Here is a 13298-nt window from a genome sequence, read left to right as displayed (position 1 = left end):
TCCAGGCAATTGATGTGGAGACCCAAATCCTCTCTCGACCATCTCCCTCCTGTCGACTGATCTCCACATCTGGCTCCCCATCCCCAGCGGCTGGCGTCGGACTCTATCACCAGGTCCGGGGATGAACCAAATATCGCCCGGCCATTCCAGGCTTCCATGTGGCAGAACCACCATTCTAGCTCCAGTCTCGCTTCTTGTGATAGCCTCACTTTCTGTTCGTAAGAAAAACCTCTTCTGAGATGGTTGATCTTCAACCTCTGCAACGCCCTGTAATGCAGGGGCCCTGGGAATATCGCCTGTATCGATGATGACAGACGTCCTATAAGCCTCGCTATTTCCCTCAGGGAAACCTCTTGCTTCGCTATCATCACCTTGATCTCCCTCTTGACTGAATTGACTTTGGCTAGGGGTAATTTGAGAATGCCCTGCGTTGTCTCTAAGCTGAACCCCAGAAATTCCATATCCTGAGCTGGTTCTAACTGTGACTTCTCACAATTTATCAGGAATCCCAGCTGTTGTAGTAACCCCGTGGTTAACAGGACCTGCCGAACCAGAATTTCTTTGTCCTGGCACATATGTCGTCCAGGTAAATAATCAGCCTGATCCCCTGCTCTCTCAGGTGTGTCACCACTGATTTCAAAAGTTTGGTGAAACACCATGGCGCCGACGCTAGCCCGAAGGGGAGACATTTGAACTCCCACTTCTGTCCCTTCCAAAGGAACTGGAGAAGTTTTGTCTGCTCTGGCCGGATAGGAATCGTTAAATACGCATCCCTGAGGTCTATCCTTGCTAGCCAGTCTCCTTGTTGGAGAACATCCCTTAGAAGATGGATGCCTTCCATTTTGAAATGCCTGTACACTAGAAAGAAATTCAAACCCCTCAGGTTTATCACTGGTCTGACCTTGTGTCTCTTTTTGACCAAAAACAGATTGCTTATAAAACCCCCTGATCCTTCTGAAGCTGGACCGATTGCATTCTTTGCCTTTAGCAATTCCACCTCCTTGTCTAGAAGGACCTCGTCTTCTCTGCTGAAATTTATCCTTCTTGGCCGTACCACCTGATATGGTTCTCGCCAAAATTCTAACTGAAACCCTCTTACGGTCTGCCTTATCCAAGCATCTGAAGACAACTCTTCCCATATTTCTACATACAGTTTCACTCTCCCTCCTACTGGAGGAATACTTGCGTTTGACCTTTCTATTACTTTCACATCTCTCACCTGAGGGACTCTGGTGTTGTTGTCTTCCGTTGTTCCTCCAACCTCTACCCCTGCCTCTTCCCCTAGAAGGGAAGAAGGGGTTGGACCTTCGGTCTTCTTGTTTCCAATTTCTGTCCTTGTAGGAGCCTCTGTACTGGCCACGGCTGGACGAGCGGCCCCTTCCTCCTCCAGTCTTGTCGAAAACTCTTCGACCGAAAATCTTCTTCAGGGAAGATTGGGCCCTGTCCATCGATACATAAGTACTGGCGAACTTCGCCATGTCCTTGATAAACAAGTCCCCGAAGAGCTTGCCCTTCGCGGCTGTGGCCTGCTCGGATGTCGCCATCTCCCCTAACTTGGAGTCCAGTTTCATTAGGATCGACCTTCTCCTTTCGGTGCCAATGCTGTATTTGCGTTACCGAGCAGGCAGATAATCCTCTGAGCCCAGCCAGATATAATGCCCGGGTCCATGGGCTCTTTCTTGGCCTTCGCCTCCTCGGCCAGTTGCCAGATCTTGGTGACCGGTCCTAGCATGTCCAGCACCTTGTCCTGACAGGACCGCCAGGATCTGTCGATGCCCCTCTTCACGTCCCTGCCATACCGGCCCAGGAACGTCAGGATTCTCTCGTCAATTTCCAGGGTCTCTGCTACCCCGTCCGGGACTCTCGGCCTTGGGCACTCTGCCTTCAATTTAGATCTGGCTTGTCTACTTAAAGGTGCCGGCAGGCGCCGTCTAAGATATTCCGCGATCTTCTCCGGAGGGTCCCATTCGTTGGACCTGGGGTGAATAAGCTCATCGGGATCGAACCCCTCCCTGAGAAGATCTTCCTGTTCCCTCCTGCCTTTCTTTTTAGGTTGGCTTTCCTCCTCTTCCGGGGAGGTCTGGTCTTCTGAGGAGGTGTAAAATTCAGACCTAGAGCTGCTCTTGCAGTAGTCGTCGTCCGACTCGCTCGAGCTAGTGCTCCGTCTGTCGCGGGATCTCGCCTTCCTTTTCCCCGATCTGTGGGGTGAACCCGGGGGGGTCTGGGCGCTACGGCCCCTGCGGGTTTTATGTTTACTTCCCCCTCTCTTTTTGCGCGCTTTGCCCTGGGACAAAGCCGCCAAGCTTTGCAAAATGCCCCTCTCTTCCTGGGGCCTTTCGGCACTCTGCAGCATCTGAACTGCTTCGCTCATACGGCGCCCACTGACATGAGGGCCGTCAGAGTCGTCGGTGTAGTCGCTCATGTTTTCACCGCCTCTGTACACTCTGAAGGTGCCTTGTGCAGTTTGCTTGGGCTGCCCCAGTCAATATCTGGATTGCGAAGCTAGGCGAGCCTTCATATAACAGCAGTCTTACCTGGGACTGAGCCTGTCAAGTGGAGGTAGAAGACTCTCTCACCTCCTCCCCAGTGGCAGAATAAGGGATAATGTATTTGTGTTGACTTGCAGCTCTCCGTCTGAGCAGGATTCCCTTGCCTGCGGTACCAGATTCAGCCACTAGGTGGCGTGCACCGCTAGGAAATGAGCCGGTGACTCCTAACTGTACACACGGCTGTGCCCGGGTGCCGGAGCTCCGTGAGGGCCAGGGATCAACAAACAACTGTATAAGCTCAGAGGAGCCTGGTGCTCTGTCTCCTTTTACTGACACATAAGTTCGCAACGGCGCCGGAACTCCCGAGGTCCCGTCGCGCCGTTGCGAACTTCCGTGCCCGCAGTGCCTCCTAACGAGGGAAGCGATGCCGGAACAAAGGTCCCGTCGCGTCTGCCCCGCGGATATGCTCCGCCAACGTTCTACGCGCTCGTTATCGGTTGCGCGTGTTAGTCTAAATAAACATATAAATCTAAACAACATTCAAACAACATTCAAACAATAATAAAGATGAAAGGTACTTATCTCAGCTGCTCGAGCAGCAAAGAAAGAGGAAGGACTTCGGAGTTATGGGATGTTATAATGGAGAAGTGACACTGATTGGAAGAGTGGATCACGTGGTTTTGTTTCAACCTAAGGAAAACTAACTACAAAATTGCTGGGTTCTGTTGGACTTTGTAGTTTTTTATCATTGTTTTCCATGTTTATTGTGTTATAATGGTTGCTGCTCAAGTTAGTAAAGAGAAGTCAGAGCATAATCTGAGCCTCCGAGTCTTGACATAGAATAGGGAACATTCGGAATGTAGTGAATAAGGCTGCCTTGTCAGTTATCACTTTGCACAAGTAAATCGTAAAGGAAAATATGCATGCATAAATATTTCTTCTATTTTGTTCACACTGCATTATTTAGGAAGTTTAAAGAATCCATACTGCCAAATGCATTTAACAGCAAGCAGAAACTGCTCTCTTACTTGTTTTAAACCACATTTCACTGTAGCGTAAAAATGCATTTGTATTCACTCATCCATAATAGCAAGGTCCATTTCACTACCTTGCTTAGTGCTGAATGGGTTTATGATAGGTTTATGATATACAAACATTTGCCACAGAGTAAATAATGATCGCTAACTGAGAGCATTCTGTGAGGATCTAGAATCACTTCAGCCATAGGGCCTTCGATAGCTCAGTTGGTAGAGAGGAGGACTGTAGTGGACATTCAGATATCCTTAGGTCGCTGGTTCAAATCCGGCTCGAAGGACATGTTGTACTTTTTTTCTTTGTTACTACATTTTAAACATGGATGATATTCAAACTCATGGGAGCAATTGTACTTCCAACCCGTACCCGGTCTGCGCAGTATTGTGGCATGAGCTTGAGCTACTGCGGGTGGCAGGGTGAGCCATACGAGATCTTTTATGGGCCATAAGAGATCGAAGCATCGTCAAAAACTTGTAGAGATAGACACGTATGTAAATAAATTGCCGTGAATTGTGACTAGGGGAAGTGATGGTCGGGTAGTGAGAGAACCCGAAGAGGGATAAGTATCCGCATTCGAACCTGGCCGCCAACTTAGAATGGGGTGTATTATTTCTACTCAATGGAACTCTGTATGTAACACACGCAGGTGTACAAAACAGCTGGTGCTATCGATAACCCAGGCTTGATCCTGGAAATACAAATCACACACGTTATTTTGTATTCGTATTCTTTGAAAGCTAATGTCAATTTTCATTTTTGAGATAATTATTAAACATGTCAAAATGTGTCTTACAGCCGAGCCTGATTTATTCGTACACAGAAACAAACTGTTTTCTGCGCTGACTCTAGGCTTTGAAATGCTGAAGACACAGCTCTGAGGTGAAGAAATTTCATTATTAGTCCGCATTCACGCACCTTCTCCTGGAATAAAACACGGTACGGCGTGGCTACCTGGTCCACCATCATCACGCAGCCCTGTGCATTTAAGGACTGGACTGACTGAAGTGAGATTCAGACAGGCGATCCTAACTGGTACAATAATAAGAACGTTCGTTGTAGGAGATTGATGTATTGTACTGTGAGAAGTCCCAGCCTCTAAGCATTTTTTTTTTATATCCTAAATGGATTATACACAGAGTGCTCCATGACCTAATCACAAAAGTATACACCAATCACAGTGATGTAGAGTGCCTTGGAACCGTATATCAGTTCAATAGTCATGCATTGTTATGTATCCAGGGGATGTAGCTCAGTGGTAGAGCGCATGCTTTGCATGTATGAGGCCCCGGGTTCAATCCCCGGCATCTCCAGGGGAAATTTTTATTTATGCTTTCTGGTCTCAAAATGTACACCTATTGCACACTTCACAATTCTACATTTCTATGCTGTATTCTTTGCACATGTAAGACTCGTGCTCCCACATAAGGTTTCATTATACCAAACTTTCTGCTGAACAGGGCTGTCACAGGTTTTTGTGAGGCCCTCTTGCAATTTTTTTGCACTGTCAGCAGCAGCACCACCAATAGGAAACGTGAATACTATCCCATTGAGTTTGTGTGGAGGGCATAGCTATGATGATGAGCTTCTGGATGCTGCTGGGCTAAACTAAAATCTTTCTGTTGATCAATTGCACTTACAATCAAAGCGATTTCTAAGGTAAATCTCGAGAATAAACACACTGAAAATCTTGCAAAGATCATGTCCCAGTCGCCCAACATATGTCACCTTCCACCAGTATGGAGGGTCATGAACCATGAGTCTACATGTACCATCTAGTCACATGAACTCTGTGCACATCACTGCTAATGTGAGCTGCAGTATGGCATTTCCACCACCCCTGCCAGAAGAGTTCCATATTTCATATGTGTTTTTGGCTTTGGCTTATTTGCTATATTCACAAAGGTACAGCTGGAGTGCAGCGTTTTTCTCTGAATTCCAGTCAGACTGGATTCCAAGATCCAGACCTTATTGAGAGTCAACTTGATTGGTTTATGTTTCTGATGCCTGTCATTTAGTGCAAACTGAGTTTAAGAAGAGGGCTCCTGGAGGATCAACCCTATTCTACCCAGGGGGGCATTAGTTTGTACAACACAAATGAAAGGGTTGGGAGAGCAAAAGTTTTGGAGCTCCACCTTTACTACTTATTTAAAGCCTTCGCATATGGAATGTACAGATAGACACAGAAAAACAGACACCTCGGTTTAAAAAACAAAGAGCATTTTATAAATAGTTTTTGATGTCTTTCTATAGTTTTGACATAATGCTGAACATCATTCGTTTACAAGGAACATGAGGTATGCCAGTCGGACAGCGTCGTGTAAATAAGAAGCTTTATTTACATATAATTATCCGGCGCCCTGCACTGCCACTCACACTCTAGTCTCCCTCTCTCTCTCTCTAACCCTCACCAATAGAATCCCCTTCAACTATAAACATTCCTACCCTCGCGGCAGGCAGGGACGTCGTAAGCAGAACACAAACAGGGATGGAATACTACACCACCTCCCCCTTTTTAATATTGTTATTGAAAATGGTACAGAACAAAACAACAATGTGAAGATGGCAAACTACACCACCTCCCCTTTATAAACAATAAATAATGAAAGGTACTACAACAATATAACACCTGTAATATAATGAAGAATAAAATATAAAATGGATAGAAGATAAAAATATAAAATGCTTAACAAATATGCAAATATTGAAACAGGTTGCAGTTGGGGAAACAGATTCACACAATTATTATTTTTTTTTTTATATGTCTTTACTTCCCCATGAAATAGTCTCTTGACCATAACGGTAACCTCCTTTCTCTAGAGTTGCGCACAATTTCACAATTTATAAGGCCGTCATGACTCTCAACAACATTTCTATTCCCATCAATTGCATCAATATTACTTCCTTGAATGAAACTGTCTTCCCCAGGATCATCTTCCTGATGATTTCTTCTCGGAACCTGGCTACCCGCTGTGGTATCACAGTTATCTCTTACATGTACATGCTCCTCCACATTTTGTGATCTAACGTTAGACTCTACATTCAAATTCTCCTCCCTACCACTCTGAAATTCTATATCATTCTTCAACCATTGACTAAATCCTTGATCCTGCCTGGGATAATTCCCCCTACCATGCCTCATCTCCCAATTCCATTTGCTAACTCTGTCAATATTCCATACTGATCCACCACTTACTCTTATTGCCTTACCGAGCACTTGCAAAACCTTACTGGTCTGCTGTATTTGGAATCACCCTTCCTAACATTGTGCCCTAGTTTTATCCTTACCATATCACCTGGAGAAATTTCAAATCTGCGCTTGTATCCTATTGACATCTTATCCTTAAATTCATGGCGATTACAATTCCTCACTTCTTTATGTTCTGATGCCCTTTTGCAATTTACCCACTCTGGAGTGAGCAGAGTGCTGGGAGTTCTGCCCCTCATCATTTCAAAAGGAGACAACTCCAAACCTCTTTTGACTGACATTCTTAAACTCCATAACCTTTCCATCAGTGCTTCATTCACAGGCATGTTGTTTCTCAAAGCTAACTCCACTGTTTCCACAACCATCCTGTTACATCTCTCCACTAATCCGTTGGTTTGGGGATGGTACAGAGCAGAATATTTCCAATCAATCCCAGATGTAGTGGCAAAATCTCTAATTTCCCTGCTTTTAAATTGAAAACCATTATCACTGATAATGGTTTTGGGAAAACCTTCTCTCCTGAAGATCTCTTTAAGAAATTTGATAATTTCTCCTGAATCAATTTTCTTGACAGCCTTCAATTCTACCCAACCTGAGTAATAATCAATCATAACTATCAAAAACCTTTTCTCTCCTATTAGTCTTGCATATGGTCCAACAATGTCAATACCTAACTTCATCCAGGGAGCCTCTCCTTTATCTATGACAACAGGCTCCGATTTAAAACTTTTACAACTTTTATCACTGGTTTGGCAGGGCCAGCAGTTTCTAACAAATCTTTCAATTAAAAGATCCATTCCTGGCGACCAGTATACCGACCGTACATTACTTTTAGTCCCCGTGATGCCCGGATGACCTTGATGTGCTTTTTCTATGAGCTCCTCATACAACACTTTCGGAGGTATCAATTTACTCCCCCTCATCAAAAATCCTTCTTCCATGGACAATTCATCTTTCACTTCCCAAAACTTCATGCATTCTCCATCAACTGATCACTTTTCTGGCCAACCCAACATTGTAAAATCTGCAATTTTTTGTAGTGTTACGTCTTTAGTGAACTTATTTAGCCATTTCTTCTTAGAGGTCACTTCTAGAACAACCGCCACCATTTCTTCATTACATTCTGACTCTAAATCCATATTCTTTAACGGTAAGCGTGACAAATAGCCTGCGATGACATTTCTCTTACCTGGAACATACTTTGTCACAAAATGATAATCCTGTAACTTGATGCTTAATCTAGCCAACCTGGGTGACGCTTTACACAATCCTCTCACAGTCAACACTTCAACGAGTGGCTTGTGGTCTGTTTGTATGGCAAACTTGTAACCCCATAGATACTTTCTAAAATAGTTTACAGCCCATGAGCATGCCAATAGCTCTTTTTCAATTACGGAATATCTGCTTTCTGTGTCCGAAATCGCTCTGGAGGCATAGCATATTGTCTTCTCCTTGCCGCCTTCATCAATTTGGGATAACACTGCTCCTAGACCATTTCCACTAGCATCCACTGTAACTTTGGTCAATCTCCCAAAAACATACCCACCCAATTCTGTGGAATTGCAAATTTGTCTCTTAATGCAATTTACTGCTTCATCACATTCATTACTCCACACAAATTTGGCCTCTTTCTTTAACAATTTCCTTAATGGTCTGTTATATTAGCAAATTTCTCAACAAATTTGTTGTAATATTCGCAAAGCCCTAGGAATGATCTAAGCTCATCCTTATTACTGGGATTGGGAGATTCCCTGATTGCTTTCATAGCATCACTCTTTGGTTTATATCCCTTGCCATTAACCGTGTGTCCCAAATAATCAACTTCATTCATGCCAAATTTGCATTTACTCTTTTCAATTTTCAAACCCACGCTTTCCAACTTCAACAAAACATCCTTCAACCTCGTGTCATGTTCCTCTCGACCTTTGCCAAATACAATGATGTCGTCTTGATAAACAAATATTCCCTTCAACCCTTCAACACATGTTCCATGACCCTTTGAAAAACTGCCGCCGCGGATGCCAATCCAAACGGCATGCGTTTGTATCTATACAAACCGTGTGGGGTAACAAATGCTGTGATGTCTCTACAGTCTTCCGTCAGAGATATTTGATTTTATGCACTAGAGAGATCTAGAGTAGAAAACACATCTGCACCACCTATGCGATTTAGCAATTCTGATATTACAGGAAGCGGAAAAATGTCAACTATGATGTTTTTGTTCACATCTCTGAGGTCAACACAAATTCTAACTTTCCCACTTTTCTTCATCACAACCACAATGGGGCTTGCCCACTCTGACGATTCGATCTTTTCTATCACTTCATCTGCTTCCAACTGTGTCAATTCCTGTTCAACCTTGTCTGCTATGGCAAAAGGTATGGGTCTAGACTTCACATGTCTGACAGGTACGGCACCATCCTTCAAGCAAATCCTATGTGAAAAGTCCTTTAATAGTCCCATTTTCTTCTGTTGTATACCTTTCACAATCTTAATTTCTTCTTTCTGCTTGTGACTGGTATTGACAACCAAAACTTGTTCATTTTCACAAGGATCTAACCTGATCCGGAGACAAGCTTGATCTCTCCAGCCAATAATGTTAACTCCCTTTTCTGCAACGTAAATCTTCACCTCTGATCGTCTGTCCTTAAATTCTACAATACCTGAAAACCAGCCAATCATCTTGATTTTCGACCCTTCAAATCCACCAGGGTTTTTTATATCTGGTTCATGTAGTTTGCTCTTAAGACCGCATTTCACTAAATTCTTCCAGGTTCTTTTTGTGATGATCGTCCATGGTGAACAACTGTCTACTTTTACTTTGAGTTTCCAATTGTCAATTATTATGACACAACTTGGGCATTTGAAATCTCCCTCAGGTGGTTCACGGATGGTAAACACTCTTTCTTCATCCGAATCTTTATCTTCGTCTTGGATGACAGAAATTCTCTTTTTTCGTCTGCATGTGACAGCGAAGGGTCCTTTGACTCCACAATTCCCACACTTTTGTCCTATTGCAGGACAATGTTTAGCATAAGCAAAATGACCAAACCTTCCACAATTGTAGCATCTGTCACCTTCTCTGGATTGTGCAGTACTAGGTTTGGGTTCGGGTTTCACCCCACCTTTCCCTCTGACTGACTGTCCTTTGTTTTCATACCCTCTAGGCCTATTGTTCTTGACAGCATGGTTTTCTGCTCGTTCTCTCGTCCTCAGTGCGTTGACCATGCCTTGTTTTGCTGAGTCTAATGAGGATTTGTCATTCTGTTGTTGCATGTTCAGAACAGCCTCCTGTTTTTTATTTTTCATTTCCTTGGAACATAGATGGCTGTGCTCTATATGCTTGGCAATGGCCATAGTTTCCGGCAAGGATGGGTTTCCTACCATCCACAGTCTGTCCTGAACCAAGCTATCTTTTGCATGTATGATGATTTGGTCTCTTATAAGTTCATCCAGTGTGATCCCATTGCCAAAACGACATGTGCGTGACAACACTCTTAAAGCTGACACATAATCTTCAATAGATTCGTGCTCCTTCTGAGTCCTGGTGTAGAAATTATACCTGTTTATCGCTACATTAGTCTCAGTGGTATAATATTTGTCTAGTTGTCTTATAGATTTTTCATGTTCGTCAGCATCTCCCGCTTCATCTACTGGCAACTCCGGTAATTCTCTGTATTTTCTTTGTCCTTCTAACCCTAAAGCATGAAGCAGCAGCGATTTCTTCTTATGAGGGGTTAGACCTTCTTGGTCAATTGTTTGGACATAGTTTAGCCAAAATTCTTTCCATTCCAACCAATTTACAACAGGTTTCCCAGCCGTTGGGAGGAAACTCGCTGGGGGTTGTATGCTAATGCCTTGCATTACCCTGTATGGTTGTGTCAGTGTTAGAAGGGATACTATGAGATTGCTCCAAATTCAGTGTTTACTGTAGCTTAGAATTGTTCAAATTCCACCTCTTATGTATATATATATATTTTTTTAAATACTGTGAAGAGGATGAGGAGTCTGGTGTTCACTCCTCATTCTGCCTGACTCCAGGAGAAACAAGTCATGTGATTCGTGTGTGCGAGGCGGGTCCTTTACTCCAATATACCAGAAACACGGTGTATCCGTGTTGATGTTGGCTCAGCAGCCAATCAGATTAGCCTTGAAACTTGAGTGATCGGCACAAATCAACGCGACTTCAAGCATCGATTCGGAGCATCTGCTCTCCCTGCGATGTCGTGTACAACAGCACAAACCAACGTTTTGTTTAACGTTAGTTCGGAGCATCTGCTCTCACTCTCTCCATGCAGCACAAGCCAGCACAGCGTTGTGCGACGGCTCGGAGCGCCCGCTCTCGGTTACTGCTTCCTCTCTAGGACTTCGTGGGTCCTCAGGACGCCGGCAATCCTCGTCGCCAAATGAGGTATGGCAGTCGGACAGCGTCCTGTAAATAAGAAGCTTTATTTACATATAATTATCCGGCGCCCTGCACTGCCGCTCACACTCTAGTCTCCCTCTCTCTCTCTCTAACCCTCACCAATAGAATCCCCTTCAACTATAAACATTCCTACCCTCGCGGCAGGCAGGGACGTCGTAAGCAGAACACAAACAGGGATGGAATACTACAGAACATAAACAACAACAGTTTGTGTCATGAGGCAAACATACAACGAACAAGTTAGTATTCTTGTTCAAACATTCGAAAACAGTAGACAATAATACACAAGCTACTGTCGCGCTCCCAGAAGGGGTGCGACAGGGGTCAAAATTAGGTGGACAAGTGAGAAAGCAAGTCTCTAGTACATGCGTTTGCATTCAACAGTCAAAGTTGATAACACTGTGCTTTGAGGGAGATGGTGTCTACACCTGGTGTTTCGGCCGCGAATGGGGGCTCTGATGAGCCTATTGATGTTGGGGCCTTGCTGTGTCTATCTGTACATTCCATGTGCAAAGGCTTTAAATAAGTAGTAAAGGTGGAGCTCCAAAACTTGTGCTCTCCCAAACCTTTCATTTGTGTTGTACAAACTAATTTTGTGCAAACATACTTCACATTTTGATATCACTGTGGCCTAAATGTTCCTGTATCCAGGTATAATATTTATTTTAACATTTTTATGTATAGTGCTTTATGTGGGACCCCGCTGCTCTAAACATAGTTGGTGTTACCACAAAATGTAATAGTACTTAATTTATTAACCTCAGAAGGATGAAGGGCTGATATAGCCCTGCTGAAATGTGAACTTTGAAATTCCAGGTTGGCACATGTCTGAGTTGGGTTTTTACCTTGCTGAGCTGTGACAAGTATACTGTTTAAATAAACTGTGCAGTTAAAAAGAAACATATATTAGGATACCTGCCCACTAGCATCTGCTGTCCTTCAAATGCTTTTATTAAAAATATTATAACCATACTATTGTCATGTCTAGTAGTGGCCCATGACATATTCCTACTGCTTCTAAGCACTGTATTAAGTGTTATATGAATAAGAAATGGACCCAGATCCAATGCATTACCGCATGCTCTGCTTTGCAAAGCATATTGTCAGGCCTAGTACGATAGTCGCTTGTTTTGTTCCTCCCCTACCTTTCTGCACCCCTCTCCCTCACCTTTTGTTTTCTCCAGCTCTACCAGGAATGTCTTCAGGCCTAGTATTGCAGTCGCCTGTCTGTTTCCGTTTCCTTACCACTGCCCCCTTCCTTCCTTATCTATGTTTTAGCTCTTGCACTATCTGAAATGCCGTCAGGCCGAGTACGATAGTTAATTTCACATCCTTACTGTTCATGGCCTGTAAGAAAGTCATTGGATTTTCCCTTGTTCCCTCCCTTTCCTTGAAGCGCTTTGAAACACATTGTCTATAGGCGCTATATAAATAAACTATCATATCATGTCACATTGAAGGATAATTTGCTGGTAAAATAGCTCAGAGGGTTTAGTGCTCACTGCTGGAATCTATGTATGATCTGCACAGGTTTGAATCCTGGCCAGGTTTACTCAAACTTTAATTCTTCTGAGGTCAACAAAAAAGTATTAATTTCAGTTGCCATGTAAGTATTTCACAACCAAGTGTTTCGTTGCTTCCTTGAGATATGTGTTGATCTTATTTATATCGGCATCTGTGAAGCTGAATTAAAATGGGTTTTGAATGCATTGTTAAAGAGGTGATGGCACCTGCACACAGCTCGCTGGAGACAAATATAAAGGACCTTTCTTCTCTGACTACTTGTAGTAGCTCAGATTTGCCGACCATATCTTTAGTAGTGGATACCTGCACAATCTAATTTCCTGCCTTTTCCATTTAATAGGCTAATCAGATATTCGCAGATCTCAGAGCTATACATTTAGACACCATACACCCTTAGCTTTGCATCTTGTCATGATTTTGCTAGTGACAGGCATAGGTATATTTAAAAAGAAAGTGTAAATTGTGGGTTTATTTTATGGCTACCCCCGTGCAAGCTGTATCAGGGCCACAGGTTAGTGGGTGTGGTGAGGGACACAAACATCTATTCATGATTTTCTTAATCAGTAGTTTTCCTCTTTCTGCTGACTTCCCCTTGATTCGTTTTGTGCACGTTCCCGAG

At 43.6% G+C, this 13298-nt stretch overlaps 1 non-coding gene across 1 annotated transcript; it reads left to right on the top strand.

Moving 5' to 3' along the window:
* The first annotated feature begins 4762 nt into the window (after nucleotides 1-4762).
* TRNAA-UGC (transfer RNA alanine (anticodon UGC)) lies at nucleotides 4763-4834 on the top strand. The gene has a single exon. It is a non-coding gene; the product is annotated as a tRNA-Ala (tRNA).
* Nucleotides 4835-13298: the final 8464 nt, after the last annotated feature.

Source organism: Ambystoma mexicanum, assembly GCF_040938575.1.
Source record: "Ambystoma mexicanum isolate Mex_15411 chromosome 12 unlocalized genomic scaffold, UKY_AmexF1_1 Mex_chr12_unloc.2, whole genome shotgun sequence".
In the NCBI taxonomy this organism is placed as follows: domain Eukaryota; kingdom Metazoa; phylum Chordata; class Amphibia; order Caudata; family Ambystomatidae; genus Ambystoma; species Ambystoma mexicanum.
Note: the sequence above shows the minus strand (reverse complement) of the source record. Positions and strands in the feature narration are given on the sequence as shown.